This window comes from Erpetoichthys calabaricus, chromosome 14 (assembly GCF_900747795.2).
Source record: "Erpetoichthys calabaricus chromosome 14, fErpCal1.3, whole genome shotgun sequence".
Lineage (NCBI taxonomy): Eukaryota > Metazoa > Chordata > Cladistia > Polypteriformes > Polypteridae > Erpetoichthys > Erpetoichthys calabaricus.
This window is the reverse complement of record NC_041407.2, coordinates 43,197,864-43,213,074: the sequence shown is the minus strand read 5'-3', so window position 1 is coordinate 43,213,074 and position 15,211 is coordinate 43,197,864. Positions and strand designations below refer to the sequence as shown.

Here is a 15,211-nt window from a genome sequence, read left to right as displayed (position 1 = left end):
TCCTTGTTATTTACATCCATGAACATTTTGCACATTGTTTTCTGTTGCACAGAACTGGTAATGTAGGACAGATTGACATAATCTATGTTCTGCTATGGCTAGAACGCAAGTCCTGACTTAACAATCTGCTGCCAGAAACTTCTTGCCAGCTAAAAAGTCTCAGTTTCCATGGCAGGGCCCCACTTCAGAATGCAGACACCATGGCTTATCTGATAAAGTGATCAATAACCAAGTGACACCACAGAGCCATTTTCATATGGTACCAGTTAAACATTCCACTCAAACAAAAAGCTATAAACCACTAACTGACATCCTGCAAAACAGAGAACTTTACACCAGTGGTCAACCTGAAGGATGGGCTTATGTGCATACAAGAAATGACAGGACCTCATTTTCTTGCTTTTAAAAACCTCAAACACACCTTAACTGATCTCTAATCAAGCTTACAACTCTCAACCTGGCCTTAACATTCACTGTATAACAGAGATTTAGTGCTGATAGGTTGTGGCCATGACAGAAGTTGAAGCAATCTCTTTACTCCAAAGGGCAACTCTGCTGGACTGGAAGACTGGGAGACTTGTCTGTATTGGGGTTGGATAAAATTCCCATTAGTGCAAGCCTTGCTGAAGGATAGTCCAGAAGCAGAGACATTGGAAATTTATATGAGTGGCCACACATTTGTCTTGCTGATAATAGCAACTGAGCCACCAAGAGTTGTTCAAATGATGTAATTTTGCTAGCAAACAGGGACACTGAGTGTAAACGCCTTGAAGAGAAGGCGAAGAAGGAGAAAAGCTCCTGAACAAAGAATTTCTTTCAACATTTCTAGAGAAAGCTAACCAGGGAAGGACCAAAGCATTGTTTACACCAGAACTACTGTGTAAGTACACCTACATTGATTCCAAAAACTCTTAATTGTAATTTAATAGATAGGAAAAAGCCAGCTAATGTATTATGGTATTGGTATTAATATAACTGAAAAGTAATACTAAGATGAAGAACTTATCTATCTTGAACACATGACTCGAAGGACCAGAATTCAAAGGTTTTGTGTCTTTTTCTGTAGATTTATTGTTAGATTTTAGCTGTCATTGTCTATGAATAAACATAGGTAATTATTGAGATAAAGCTTTGGTATGACCTCACAAAATTTATCTTGATGTTTAATGACATTTAGCATTGATGGGAGTTAATATATCGAACTGTGTTCTTTCAGGTTAAATTCATTCAGGCTAAGCAATTTCAAGTATGGGCTGGCATATTTGTGACTCGGCAAGGGAAGACTTTCAAACAAGCCCTTGGCTTTTGTTAAAGTATTGGAGTAATAATCAAAATAAGTAGGGATTTAACATAAACAGTAATAATAAAGTCATATATTTAACATAGTGAACATGTTTAGTTTAGTTTTAGTTTAGTTTTTATTTACTTATATAGCACATTAAAACAACTAGAAATTGACCAAAGTGCTTTACATAGAAAAAGGTAACAGTATGAAATTAAAGCCAGATAAAGAATTACTATAAAAAAAAGCAAAAAGGAAGCATTATACATACATGAACACACATATACCAGCACACAAACATAACATATAAAATTATGTAAAATAAAAATACATACATAAGATGAACACCATATAAAAATATAAATAGAAAAATTTAACCACTCAAACTCACAAGCTAAAAGCAAGTGAATAAAAGTGCTTTTTTAGCAAAAACTTAAAACTATGAAGTGTGGAAACCAACCTTATTACAATGGTCAAACTGTTCCACAATTTAGGACCAGTCACTGCAAAAGCGCGATCGCCCCTCAGCTTCAACCATGTGTGTTGGACAGTAAGCAATAGCTGATCTAAAGACCTGAGCTGCCTGGCTGACAAATTTGGAACAATAAAAGCAGCTAAGTATGGTGGAGCTGACTCAAGTAGAGCTTTAAAAACAAACACTAAAATCTTAAAATTTACCCTGTAACTAACAGGGAGCCAACGAAGAGAGGCCAACACCAGAGACAAGTGATCTGTTTTTTTGCTTCTGGTCAAAACTCTAATAGCTGCATTCTGCACCATTTGCAGGCGAGACAGTGTCGTATGGGATACCCCAGCATACAGGGTATTACAGTAATCCAAACGAGGCATAACAAAAGCATGAATGAGCTTCTGTAGGTGATTGAATCACAAAAATGGCTTAGATTTATTGATCACCCTGAGGCAGAAAAAACTCCTCTTCACCACAGCATTTATCTGTTTATAGATGGCATTATATTTGATGTTTATTTACAAATGTTTAACATATACTTACATACACTCACCGGTCACTTTATTAGGTTCAACTGCTTGTTAACGCAAATATCTAATCAGCCAATCACATAGCAGCAACTCAATGCATTTAGGCATGTAGACATTGTCAAGATGACCTGCTGAAGTTCAAACTAAGCATCAGAATTGGGAAGAAGGTGATTTAAGTGACTTTGAACATGGCATAGGGTGTTGATGCCAGACAGGCTGGTGTGAGTATTTCAGAAACTGCTGATCTACTGGGATTTCACACAAAACTGTCTCTAGGGTTACAGAGAATGGTCCAAAATATGGAAAATATTGAGTGAGTGGCAGTTCTCAGGGCAAAAATGCCTTGTTGATGCCAGAGGTCAGAGGAGAATGGCCAGATTGATTTAAACTGATCGACAACTCTAACTCAAATAACCACTCATTACAATTGAAGTATACAGAAGAGCATCTCTGAACACACAACACATCACACCTTGAAGCAAATGGGTTGCAAAGCAGGAGACCACACCAGGTGCCACTCCTGTCAGCTAAGAACAGGCAACTGAGGCTACAATTCGTGTGGGCTCACAAAATTATACAACAGAAGATTGGAAAAATGTTCCCTGGTCCAATGAGTCTCAATTTCTGCTGTGACATTCGAATAACGGGGTCAAGATTTGGCGTAAACAACATCGGACGGTTTCTTCCAGTTCCAGATGAGAATACGCTATGCACGATCTGGCTGCTGCTTCTCTTTTTGTTTTATCGCTGTCACTACATCCTCTGCTTTGCTCGTGCTGTTTATATTTTATGGATGGATTCTTACTGGATTCATGCTGGACTTTTTTCAAAGTTTTATTCTGTTCACTGCCTATATTCCACTAGCCCTCTCTCCTATACTCTCCCAGAGCCAGCATAGTTGGTGAGTAAGTCTTTACTTTCTTAGTTGACTACATTTATTGCTCAGTTGGATTTAGTTTATGGGTTCTGGCTAACGTGGTGGTGGCTGATACTGCTTTTTCTGATCATGATTGCCTACTCTTCATTACAATTATGCGCTTACCATATGTACTCCAGATTGGATACAGAGACATATGGCTTATGTGTGGAGCTTGGCATTTCTCGTCCATGGTATATGCACCGCTCCTCAGCATCATTTTAATGTTACCTCTACATCCACTGACACTGTTTCCACAATTTGGTCTGTTAGACCTGTCTTCTCAAAAAGACAATCTGCAAGACGATGGAGTAGACAGACGAACTGGCTGAGACTCCTGCCGCAGATACCGGACTGGAGTAATCAAGGATTTCAACCTGATTCACTTCTCCACTGTGCGCTCCTGAACTGCAGATCATTAACAAATAAAACTACTTTCCTCAACAACTTGTCTACTTCTAAAAATCTGGGCATACTGTTCCTTGTAGAAACATAAATCTGCTTACCCCCGCTGGTTATATTTACTTGTCTAAACCCCGTCTGATGGGCCGAGGTGGTGGTTCAGCGTGATTGTCTTAAAGCAACCACTGTTGATTTTCATAATATTACATCATTTGAATACTTGGTTGTTAATATCACTGGAAAGGCTTCACTGCATATTCTATTAATCTACAGGCCTCCTAAGCTTCACCCAGATTTTTTCTCCCATCTTAATGAAGTACTCACTCTTGTGTGTGGCATGTCTACTGCTGTTATTTTGCTTGGTGACTTTAATATTCATGTGAATACTGACTGTCCATCTGCTTGTGAGCTGCGTTCGGTACTGGATTGTTTCAGTTTTGTGCAGCATGTTGGTTTCTCAACCCATGCTAAGGGCCATACTCTGGATCTTATATGTTCCACTGGTCTGCAGAATGTTTGTACATCTTGTTCTGTCATTGGTATCTCAGATCACAAGCTGACTGAATTTAGTTTCACTTATCCCCTGCCTAAAATAAGTCAAAAATTTAAAATAACCTATCATAATATCAAGGATATTGATCAGTTATCCTTTTCTATGTCTGTCGGAGCTTCCTGTCTCCATGATGTTCCTGGGTTGTCTTGCCCTATGCAGATTTTGTCTCTACATAATTTCACATTACAAATTTTGGATCATTATGTTCCTATTAAATCCTTGATTGTTCCTACTACCAATTCATAACAGAATTGTGTACCATGAAACAAACTGGTCGCCACTTGGAAAGGCTCTGGAAGAAGAATGCTCTGGCTGTTTACGTCCTGGTTTACACCAAACACCTGAAGGAATACAGATGTGACTTATTGGCTGCAGGTTCAAAATACTATTCCACCCTTACTGACTTTGATACTTGTCGCCCTAGATCTCTTTTTAGTACAGTTAACAGACTTTGTCAACCTGCTGTTAAAAATCCTAATTCCTCTGTTGAGCACTGTAGTGTATTTCTGGATTATTTTCAGTCAAAAATTCTGACCATATATCAAAGTTTCTCCACTAATGTTTCCTCAACTCCGTCGACAGATTCTACTACTAAATCTCCAGTTTATTTATCTAAATGTAACCCCAGTACATCAACTTACATTGCTGAGGTAATATCTAAATTAAATTAATCTACTTGCCACCTAGACCCTGCCCCTAGTCTACTGATTAAGGCTTGTACTGACAAACTTTCTGCTCTCATTTCTCACTTTATCAACTGTAGTTTCCGCACCTGTGTTGTTCCAAATGATTTAAAAAACTCTGCTGTAACCCCTGTTTTACAAAAACCTGGCTTAGATCCATTATAGGTAAAATTTTATCGCCCAATCTCTAATCTTCCATTTACGACTAAAATCTTAGAAAAAGTTGTAGCTGCTCAACTCAATGATTATTTAAACTTGCATAACATGCTTGAGCGTTTTCAATTTGGATTCAGAGCCCTACATAGCACTGAAACTGCTTTACTTAAGGTAACCAATGACTTTCTTATAACCGCAGATTCTGGGGTGGCGGCTATTCTAGTTCTTCTTGACTTAAGCACAGTGTTTGATACAGTTAACCATAACATTTTATTGTTCTGACTTTCAGCTATTGGTATCTCCGTTGCTGCTCTTGCTTGGTTCATATCATACCTCAGTGATCATCAGTATTATGTCTTCATTAGTGAATACAAATCTGCCACTACTTCACTCATACAAGGTATCCCTCAAGGGTCAGTTCTAGGTCCAATCAAATATTTAACAAATATTTGCGCCCATTATGTGATATTATTCGTCGGTATGGTCTAAGCTTCCATTGCTCTGCCAATGACACACAATTTTATAGTAGTGTTGATACAACTGTAACTCCAGTCTCTTTAACTCACCAAGAATAAAGAAATTGCTTTTTATTTTAAATTGGTGTTTTTGTATCCCATTGTTTTCAACTTAAGCGTTTACAGTTTTTGGTGGCCCGTACAGGGACAGAGACAGCTAAGTGACTCATTGAGCAGGATTGTCCAGAGGACCGGTGAAAGGACCGATTCCGGCCGGGTCAGGAGGACCAGCTCTGGAAAAAGTTAGGACTGGACTGCCTTTGCCGAGTCCCGCATAAGGAGCCCTTGACCCCCTCTGATTTTCCTGAATGTCGAGTGAACTGGGAACTTCCAGACGGGAGGAAAAATTCGTGGTGAGTAGACCGAGGGAATCTGACCGGGGGAAAGAAACCAGGCAGTGAATGGACCGGAATGTATAGATAACCTCTCGGAAATAAAAAAGTGTAAAGATTATGAATGTTAAGGACATGAGTTAGTACACTCCCAAGGAAACGAAGAAGAAGTCTCTTAAAGGCTTAAAAGCAAAATAAAGGAAGGGAGTGGGAAGAATAGATAAATAACCAAACATTTCGTAATCGGGAATAAGCACTGTTGCGGGAGGGCAAGACTCTTTGCTCTAACGGCCTGGTTATATCCTGAACTCAACGGGTCACTCAGGGAACTGATCACCTAAACAGCGGTATCCAGCGGCCTTCGGCTGAGACTGTCAGTCCGCTAATCAGGTTGATCGTCCTGGTGGACCAGGGGACAGGAGGGACCAGGAGTGAAGCGACAATGAGAGGCTGGTTTAGCAAAAAGAGTGTGGAAAACTCACTGGCCATGGGGAAAACTAATAGTAAACCAGTTAAAACTCCTTTGGGAAACCAAAAGCCCCTGTTGAAAGGATTGTTTTCGGAGGGAGGAATTTGAATATTAAAGCCGACTGAAACTGGAAAACTTGGCTCTTCTGCTTTGCAAAGCATGAGTCCACATACTCATCTGTGACTGAATAAAGACTAATTGATTGAACTATTCCTGTCTTCCTCGGGTGTTACTTCCTGAGCGAAGGTGCGATTTGCAGACAAGAATAAGATCGGTGACCAGTGAACACAACTGCTTTACCATCGGGGAGAGGTACTGGGGATGTAACGATAAGAGCACCTCTTGGAATGAGACGGAGTCCTAAGTAGACTCGTAATTAGAAGAGAGAGGTGAAAGTTTAGTAAAAAGGGAAAGTACCTCCCAGTCGGGGATTCGCTAAAGAAAGAAATTGAAAAAACAGGGTGTGAATGAGGAGCCTCTGTTTGGAGGATTGTTTTGGAAAATGTACCAAGGAAAAAAAAAAAGGTGACTTTCCAAGACACTACATAGAACAGAAAACAGGGTTAGATTTAAAAAATAATGTAACAGAGCGGGGGCAGGTGGTCAGTAGAAGGCTCTGGTGATATGAGTGAAATGCAGGAAGTTAGGAAGATTGTATATAGAAATGCATAAGGGTGCTGTAGTAGAGAAAATGGAAATGTTTGATAGATGGGAATTGATAATTAAAGATAGAGCCCCGAAAGCGATGCAGAAGTGCAATGAGGGACTGCAAAGCTAAATGAAACTTATAGCAGAAAAAGAAAAGTTGTTCTTGATAATGCAAGAACCATCCCAAAAGTTTGGACAAAAGAAGGAAGAATAAGTAAACAAAAATAAAATAAATAAAAAGAAGAAAAACAGATTATACCTTGATTTAGCGTCAGCATGCATTTAAACTCCCTTTGAGGACAATAGTCCATCACTACCCCTTGGGGCAACTGGAGGAATTAATGAAGGAGAGGAAGAAGATGGTCTCAATGATTTCTAAAATGAACAGTTTCAGCCAGAGAGAGATGAAGAAAAGGGAGAGGGTTGAGATCACCACCGACCTCAGTTACGATCAGTGCAAGCAAGTACTGAGGCACAAAGACATGGCTCGGGGGAAAGAGATGCCTCATAAGCCCCAATTCTGACCCCTTAGGGTCAAAGATGAATATGAAAGGATGGAATTTCAAGCACCATTAATACAGGTGCCCATTCCGCAGTATAATGTACAATAGCCTGACTCAGATTAAAACTGTCCCACCTTGATGGTGCAAAGAAACTGGGACCTGCAAGAATTAAAAGAGGTGGTGCAGGAATTGTTGAACCAGTTCGTGATGGCGGAGAAACAGTTAGATAACATGAATAAGCCAAATGCTGCAGAATGGATTCAGGTCCTTAGAAGGAAGCTAATTCCAAGCTGAAATGATGTGAGAGGGCAATGGAATGAGACTTTGGGACGGCAGGGGGTTGATAGTGGCCAGTTCAGTGTTCAGTGGACAGTTACAAGCACAAATAAATGCAAAATATATCAGCCCTCTAATGCCCAGTGAACTTGTTTAGACAGACTTGATGGCCCGCCCGTGCCTTTGTATCTCAGTTACGGAAATGTGAGTGAAGGTTACATCAGAACAACACACTGACCACCACCATTACATGCTCCTGTGCTGCCTTGATTGTTCATGTTTTTCTCAAAACAGCAAAAATCTCTGCTGACCTGAGTTCCTCTTGGATTACAGTTTTCAAATTTTTTTTTACTGTATTGCATGATTTTTTGGACTGCATTATGGTGAAGTCTTTTTAGCTGCTGCTGTCAGAAAAAGAGACAATTTGCATAACGAACTGTTATATCCCAGCAGAATTGGCTGGAGCAGTATCTCTTTTTGTCACATCAACTGCTTTTCTTCTGGAGTGGTTCTATCCCACATATCCCCATTGCTAAATCCGCTCGCTTTCAGTGGCATAATGTGAGACAATGGGTATTAGCATGTCAGGAAGGGGAGGATTGGGAGTATGTGGGACCTAATATTTGGTCCACCCCAGATGGATCTGTTAAGAAAATTGCAGTAGGACGAGTTGTACCTGTAACCCAATCGCTCTGTCATTTATCTTCCACCTCTCCACCTACACCCATGCTGTTTACCCTTTAAATCTTTTAGTTAGATTCGCTCCACTCATCTCCCTGGGTACAAGAGAAATGATATTTTGTCTGAATAGCTCATGTTGAACCCTTGGTCATTTTCCCAAAGTCATTCTTCTGTTTACCTTGTGCACAGTGTCTTTTTACGCTTGAGGCTGAGGCCAGTATTACCATAAGTTCATGCTGACTTAGTTAAGCGGGGTGCTATTATTATGATCCAATACTTTCCTGTGAACTCTCCTATTCTTCCAGTTAGAAAGTAGATGACTCATGACGGTTCGTTCAGGAGCTCCACGGAGTCAATGCTGCTATACACCCTAGGACTCCTATAGTCCCGAATCCTTCCACTATTCTCTCTACAGTTCTGTCCACTGCTATGTGGTTTTCTGTTACTGATCTCGCGAATGCTTTCTTTTCAATTCCTGTTCACCCTGACTCCCAGTTCTGGTTCGCAATTCACTTCTAATGGGAAGCGTTGGACCTGAACTGTGATGCCACAGGGATATACAGAGGCAATTGGTGCGTGTGTGCATGTGTGTGTGAGCATGTTCATGTGTGTATGGACAAGAATTAGAAAAGATAAAGGTTATTGGCCAAAGGGGGGTAGTGTCCTGGTGCAATATGTAGCTTGAGTTGCTTTCATGCTCTGAGGCTCAGGAATAATGCAAAGAAGACAAAAAGGTTTTGTTGGTCTTCCTAGCGGAAATCGGGCACAAAGTGTCCCGGAAAAAGTTGCAACTGATTAAAGAAAAGTGAAATACCTGGGTCATGATTTGACTTCAGGGGAATGTGCACAGTCTACAGGGCAGCAAGTTATGTCCATTCTTGGAATGTTAGGAAATTGCCGGCAATGGGTTAAAAAAAGATTTATTTTTTTTTGCTGAAAAAGCACAGCCACTTCAAGATTTAGTGACCTCTTCTAATTTGGTTTTGACTGATAAAATTTCATAGAAGGAGCAGGCTGAGAAGGCTTTAACTGATATACAATAAATTATGATGTCTGCGCCTGCGTTAAGACTTCCAGACTAGTCTTGTCCTTTCACTGTGTTCGTGGACAAGAAAGGGGGGTGTATGACTGTAGTATTAACTCAACAACAAGGAGATAGACAAGGACCGGTCGGATACTATTTAAAAAAATAAATAAATACATACATAAAAACTGGATCTAGTGGGCGCTACAATCCCGGCCTGTTTGAAAGCAGCTGCTGCAACAACAGAGGCCATGTTAGCATGCTCAGATGTTGTTCTCATGAGTCTATTAACTGTTAAGGTACCACATGCTGTACATTTCATCTTAGTACAGACAAGAATATCTCATTTGACAGGTGTGCTTGCGGTAGTGAAGTGTCAAACTCACAAGGGGAAAATAAATCCAGTGAGTGAGGGAAATGCGCAAGCAGACATGTGGGCAAAGAAAGCCGCCCGGGATCCCACTTCACCACTAACCTCTTTATTTCTATAACAGAAGGAGGAACAAGAGTCACCCGAGGATGTAGTTTTATTTCTACAAAGTGTAGCAACGGAAAAGGAGATAAAGACATGGCAGAAAGAGAGATCAGAAAAAGATCCGAAAGGAATTTGGATCCATCCATTAACTAAACATCCTTTTTTCCCAAAAGCTTCTTTCTAGGTATTGTAAAGGCTGTGCATGGTTTGGCCCACCCTTCCAGTAGACGCAATGATGGCACAGGTGCAACAATCCTAACACGCCTGAGGTTTTCCAACTTTGCTGATCAATTCTGTAAGAGGCGTACACTATGCCAAAGATTTAATGTAGGAAAAGGCTTGCAGGTAGTTTGGCTGTAACACCAAATGCCGTAGGACCCTTTGAACATCTGCAGATAGATTTTTTTTAACTAACCCCGTCTCATGGGTGATCATCTACGTTTTCTAACGCTGGGTGGAGGCTTTCCCATGCTGGCATGCAGATGCCAAGTCAGTGGCCAAAGCGCTGGTTAAAAAAAAAAAAAAAAAAAAATCATCCCACATTTGGGGTTAGCCTCAGAAATTGCAAGTAAATACTCTGTTACAAGAGTTGTCTCAGTGGCTGTAGATTGATGTCCACCACTACGGCAAGAACCATCCACAGAGTGGAGGTATGGTGGAGCATATATATTCCACCTTAAAAATTTTAAATTGGCAAACATCTTTGAACAAATAGGCCTATCTTGGCCTGATGCATTGCCTTTGGCTCTGGCTGCTCTGCGGGGAAGGACTCATCGCCAAATAAGACTCTCACTATTGAAGATTCTTACTGGCAACCCTATGCTAATGTGCTTTCTGCTATGTAAAATTACTTTCCACATGGTCAACAATGATCTTGCATCTTTTCTTTCAGGTCTGCGTAGTGCCTTACAGATAGAGTGCATGAACAAGTGAGGGAAATGTAGTGAACTACCTCATTACCTGACACGTAAATTTCTATACCAAATGGGACTTAGGCTCTCATTAGAGACACACGGTGAAAACACTGGCACCAACCCAGGTGAAGAGGACCATTCCAGGTGACTCATGAGTTCCCTGACGGTAAAAGTGGCTCACGCTGTTCACTCCATCTTAGTCTAGGCCAAAAACCTCACATCTCACTACTGTAAGGGCAATACACTATTAAAATGTACTCTGTACCCTGTCAAATGTCACTACTGAAAGATGCTCAACTCTGAATCCGACCACCTTACTCCTCAATGAGGGAGGGGGGAACGACACGACTGCCATAATGAGATAACAAAGGTCCTGAAACCCAGGCCGGACCTCCAGGAAACTCCACTATAAACAGGAGAAGTACTTTATGAGGACAGCTGTTCCTTTGCGATTAGATGATGGAACACTTCACCAGTTATGCAGTGGTCAAAGGAGACCACTTACTTGAAGCAAATCGAATCTCTTCTAGTTTAAGCGCACAAGCAGCTGAGCTAATAGTTCTCACCTGAGCTTGCCAGTTGTCTGAAAGGAAGGTCATAACCATCTATATAGATTCCAGATATGCCTTTGGAGTCAGCCATGATCATGGGGCATTATGGAAATTAAGGGGATTCAAAACCAGTACAGTGGAACCTCGGTTCACGACAATAATTCATTCTAAAACTCTGGTCGTAAACCGATTTGGTCGTGAACCGAAGCAATTTCCCCTATAGGATTGTATGTAAATACAATTAATCCGTTCCAGACCATACGAACTGTATGTAAATATATATATTTTTTAAGTTTCTAAGCACAAATATAGTTAATTAAACCATAGAATGCACAGCGTAATAGTAAACTAAATGTAAAAACATTGAATAACACTGAGAAAACCTTGAACAACAGAGAAAACTAACACTGCAATAGTTTGCGCTATAGCGCTACCAACCGCTAGCTAAAAACACTTTTTTTTTTAATGAGTTTTAAGCACAGGGAAAAAAAATGAACATTTGAAAAAATCCGTAATTTAATAAACCACCAAGAAAAGTAACATTGCAACAATGCACGCTACCAACCGATCGCTGTAAACAGAAGTGAAAACAAAATCACGCCCAGTGCATTCTTTAACTGCCTTACTACCTTATGAGTCCAGTCCCCTCTCTCTCGCACTGCCTGTGTGTGTGCGTCTGTCTCTCTCTCCCACTGCCTGTGTGTGTGCGCGGCTCACTCTCTCGCGCTGCCTGTGTCTGTCTCTCTCTCGTGCTGTCTATGTGTGTGCGTCTGTCTCTCTCTCGTGCTGTCTGTGTGTGTGCGTCTGTCACTCTCTCGTGCTGCCTGTGTGTGTGCGTCTGTTTCTCTCACTTGCGCTGCCTGTGTGTGTGTGCGTGCGTCTGTCTCTCTCTCGCGCTGCCTCTGTGTGTGTGTGTGTGTGTCGCGCGCTCTCTCGCTTTCTCTCTTGCTCGCTGCACAGGAAATGCACAGGGAGAGACTGAACATGTACAAACCGAAAGGGAAACTGGCTTGTTCGTATACCAAGTGTGTGGTTGTGAACCGAGGCAAAAGTTTGGCGAAAAGTTTACAAGACGTTCGTAAACCGAGGTTCCACTGTACTGGTAAGCCCATACAACATCAGAAATTAGTGGAATCCCTTCTCGAAGCTATAACAAAACCATCGAAACTGGCAATAGTTAAATGCCAAGCCCATACTGGGAAACGAGACCCAGTCAGCCAAGGAAACGAACTGGCTGATCACTTTGCTAAACAGGCCGCCTATAATAACACACCAGTCTCTTTATTCCAGCAGAAGGATGACAAAGACCCTGATAATCAAATTATTTCTTTACAGAGTGCCGCCACTGACCGAAAAAGGATAAAGTGGTCCCGAGAAGGATCCCTCTCAGATGGGGTCTGGACCCATAAGCAAACTAACAAACCTTTCCTCCCAAAGATTTCTTTTCCAGGAATGGCAAAAATCGCACACGGCCTGGGTCACGCAGGAAAAGAAGCTATGACTCAGGATGTCGAACGACATTGGGAAACCACAGGGTTCTCTGCATATGCTGAACAATTCTGCCGACAGTGTGCCCTATGTCAAAGGTACACTATAGGCAAAGGAACTCAGGTAATCCTGCCGTTACCCCGAAACCAGTGGGTCCATTTGAGCATCTTCAAATGGACTTCATTGAACTAACGCCTTCCAAAGGATATCAATACTGCCTCGTAATTGTGGATGTGTTCTCCCAGTGGGTTGAGGTTTTTTCTTCTAAGCATGTCAATGCAAAGGCAGTGGCTAAAACTTCAATAAAAGAAATTATTCCAAGATGGGAAATACCACAGAAACTGCAGACCGATAACGGTGCCCACATTGTGAATTCCGTAATAAATGAACTGACTACTTGGCTCCAGATAAATGTATATCATTACTGCAAATACCATCCCCAAAGTGGAGGTATTGTAGAAAGGTGCAATGGCACCCTAAAATCAAAATTGGCAAAAATCTGTGAGCAGACAAACTTAACCTGGCCAGATGCTCTACTCCTGGCCTTGATTGGGTTGAGAGAAAGGACACAACGGCAGTTGGGACTGTTGCCATTTGAAATTTTAACCGGACGCCACATGCCCGTTGGCATGATTATCGGAAATGTCACTCTGCATACTGTGGACAATGATCTTCTCTCCAGTCTTACAGGTCTACAAGCCTCCCTGAAGGAAGTCCACGAGCAGGTTAACCAGGCTTGGCAGACCGGTCCCCCACCGACAGAGTTCCAGATCCCCCTTGGAACCTGGATACTGGTCAGAGACACCTGAAGGAAACATTGGCATCAACCTCGCTGGAGGAAACCATTCAAGGTGCTGCTATCTGCACCCCACATGCCGTGAAGGTTGAAGGACTCTTTTCTTGAATGCATGTCTCTCACTGTAAAAAGTGGACTGAATCATTAAGCTGTTGCTATTTTTTGGACTTTCTGTGTTGGGACTCTGTCAAGGGATTATTCTCTTTTTCTTAGAGGAAAATCTGCGATATAAGTGGTTGAAGGTGTAGAAGAAGAATGTTCTCCTCAGCACCATGTATTTTATGTGTTTAGTAAATTAGAATCTTTATAATAACTATTTTTCTAACTTGCCAGTGAGAGACGCTTTGGCTTATGAACTAACAAAAATATGTTATTCCAGGGTTCAGGAGAAATAGTGTCCAGATGAATAAAATGTAAGCTGTTTCTTGTTTTTCCCTTTCTCAGAGTGAATGTTTCAGGGACAAGGTCACAAGGCTGCAGAAAGTACATGAAGTTTATGCAAAGGCGTCTCTCCTGTGCTTAGCTTCCAAAACACAGATAATGCTTAGCTCAACAGACATATTGTTTAACTTTACTGTTTTGATAAGGATGTTCTTTCTGTCTTATTAATCATGAGATGCTGAAGTATAAAAAACCCCTCCTGGCTTTTGATCAGGGTTCAATTGAGCTTTGCGGCAATAAGTTATACTCTTTTGAATCTCTACTTACTGCGACTCCGAATGAATAAATAAAGTGAATTGAGAAAATATTATCTGTCTGCTTTCCAGTGTGCCTTTTTCGTCCACAAAGGTTACTGTTACACAATTAAGAACAGATTCTTGTTATGTATGTGCCACTGCTAAACCCTATCTCCTAGTTGTATCCCTTCCCAATAATCATTTTTAATTGTGATATTTTTAAGGATGCACATAACTTTCCTGGTTGCCCTTTCAAGTGTATCTTAATGTCAGGAAGTACACGCTAGAAATGCTCCTAACTGAAAAGTGAGGGTTGTGTGTGTTGTGTTCAGCAACAGTTTCAGTACCTTTATTCCTAACAACACTGCCCCTGTTGGTTCCATTACCCGTGCTTTAGCTGGCCTCACCTCCCTATCTATCGAATTAGCAGAAAGCTCATGAACACCTGACTGTTTCAATGATCTTTTTCAAAGATTGGTTCAGTTCTTGGGCTGGTTGGATTAAAACTATTTTCATAACTGTCCTTATTTCTCTGGCAATTTTCATACTCTTGGGTTGCTGTCTTTCCCATGCATCCGAGCCCTTCTACAAAGGTTTATTAACACCTCCATTACTAAGGCTTATCTCCTCAGCGCTGACCCTGACTCCTAGTACACACCTTTTCTTCCATCTCCCGACCCCTTTCCCAACTATGATGATGCAGAAGTCTGATTATTTAATGTGCACATTTTATGTGCAAAGGGGGGAACTGAGGAAGAAAAAACATTATTAACTGTAATGATTAAGTATTTAACTCACAAATACCAAGAACTGTATTTTGTATTAATCATGCTGCAGAGAGCTATATGATTTATTACTCCTATATGAATTT

General features: G+C 41.1%; 1 long non-coding RNA gene across 1 annotated transcript; it reads left to right on the top strand.

Annotated features, from left to right (window-relative positions):
- Window positions 1–4,372: 4,372 nt before the first annotated feature.
- Window positions 4,373–14,714, top strand: LOC127530165 (uncharacterized). Its single transcript, XR_007936680.1, has 4 exons — window positions 4,373–10,259; window positions 10,807–11,526; window positions 12,502–13,905; window positions 14,453–14,714. It is a non-coding gene; the product is annotated as an uncharacterized LOC127530165 (long non-coding RNA).
- Window positions 14,715–15,211: the final 497 nt, after the last annotated feature.